A 2,146-nucleotide genomic window follows, 5' to 3' on the forward strand; every position below is an offset into this window, starting at 1 on the left:
AGCCCTGGGAGCTGGAGGAGCCATGTGGGGACCCATGCCAGTGCTGAGATGCTTACAATGCCACTGGATCCACAAGACTTCCCACCCACTGGCCTGTGATTCAGGGTCATTGCATGTGTTTCATGAATCTGAAGAGGCCTTTATAGATTGGTATCAAACATATGGGCTGATATCGGACTTACGGGTTTGATATCGACTGGGCTGGGATGTTTTCTCAATATTCAACTGTTCTTGAATATAAAGCTCTTTCTCATACACATAAGAGTGCCTATGAATTTGTTTCTCTAGTCTACCCAGACTAACTCACTTGGTAAAGTAGAAAACTTAAAACAACAACAACAACAACAACAGCAACAACAAAACACCACCAGACTCCCTCAGTTGAGTCAATCCCGATTTCTAGCGACCCTATGTAATGTTTCTGAGGCTGTGAGTCTTTCCAGGAGCAGACAGCCTCTTCTTCCTCCTACAGAGAGGCTGGTGGGTTTGACCTGCGGACCTTGGCAGCCCAGAGCTCACCCGACAGCACTGCCAGGCCTCCTTCATATTCCTCACACGTTTTCATAAAGCAGAGATTTGAAAATTCTCGGGGGGAGATGAACTAAATAATTGTTTTCAACCATGGCTGGCGATTTGTGAGCTGTACTTCCTACTTGACATGGTAGGATTTCCCTGGCCAGTGCCCACATCTCAAATAGTGTATGGCCCTCCCTGCTGTGAAGATGAAGATGGATAAGGGACAAAGGCCTGGTGACCTTCTGAATCCCAGCCAGTAGAGCCTGGTGGGCACGGTGGTCCCATCTGCAGCTCCCTGGGTGGGGGCAGTCACCCCACTGGGAGTGGGGCCACTCAGGCAGTGAGCCACAGCACTGACCTCCCAGGCCACATCCCAACTGCTGTGAGATGGTGCTTCCTGGGCACCTGTGTGGGGCTCACGCGCTGTCCACCTATGTCTTGAGGGAAAGTGGGGGGCAGCCCCACCTGCAGGGTACACAGACCAGGCAGTGAAGAGGGCTCAGAAAGGACCACATTCTGTCTTTTGTGACAAGGCACCTTGTGGTTTTTGAGAGTTGGGTCGACTCAGGTCCAGTGCCCAGGGTCAGCTGCCCCAGGCCTCACTGCAGCTGCTTTGGGGACCAGCGTCCCCCATCCTGCTTCTGCATCCCCCCACTCTCTCTCGAGTGTAAACAGAGACACCGGCACCCCCTGTGCCTGAGACAATAAATGTTTTCCTAAGTTTCCACAAGTTTCTCCAGTTCAGTTTAACCTTTCATTAAATATTAGCCAAGGGAGCAAACTTTATTTACAGTCACATGTGTATGTGACAAAGGAGCCCTGGTGGCAGAGTGGACACACATTGACTGCTAACCAACAGGTCAGCTGTGGGTACAGAGAGGTTTCCCCAGGGGGTCTGCTGCATGCTAGCTGCTTAGAAGTTCTCTCCCTGAGGGCGTAAGCCATCCAGAGCACCCAGACCATTGTCTGTCCCACCCTGAGCGGGGCCTACACCCGCTCATAAGGCTAATGGATTGCTTTCCTGAAGGAGAGCTCAGAATAGGTCAAGCCAATTCAAGAAGGACCAAGGTTAGGCTGCCATCTTGAACCTAGGGTCTGCCCATCTTGTCACATGTATATCCCTAGTCCCTCCCCTTCCTACTGCGTGTACACCCCTAGCTCACCCCCTTCCTGTGACGTGTATGCCTATTGTACAGATCCTTCCTGTTGTAAAGCCAAATTGCCCCCGTGACTGGCTCCAGGATCTCGGGCAGGCTGTGGTTTCATGTTTCCGAGCAGTGCAAAGTAGGACGTACCCAGAGACTGAGGCTAGCCAACCCGGGAATGACACAGCGAGCCCAGCCTCCGAGGGGAGGACCACACGGCCAACGCGGGAACTGCACAAAGGACCAGACTGCCAACCTACCTCAGATGAGCCAATCAGTGTATGTCCCTAGCCCACCCCCTCTCATTGCTGCGTAACCTATAGTGCAACCCCTTCCATGACCTATGTCCTTACTGCCTGGTCTTGGCACAAGGGACTCCATTTTGAATCCGGCACCTTCTTGGTTCTCAGAACTCACCTCTCATGGGCCTCCCTCACATCGACCTCCCCTCCCCTCGCTGAAAATCACCAGTTCTGAGAACCAGA

This window comes from Echinops telfairi, unplaced genomic scaffold (genome assembly GCF_000313985.2).
Source record: "Echinops telfairi isolate 266 unplaced genomic scaffold, ASM31398v2 ScPeMD7_3;HRSCAF=10, whole genome shotgun sequence".
Lineage (NCBI taxonomy): Eukaryota > Metazoa > Chordata > Mammalia > Afrosoricida > Tenrecidae > Echinops > Echinops telfairi.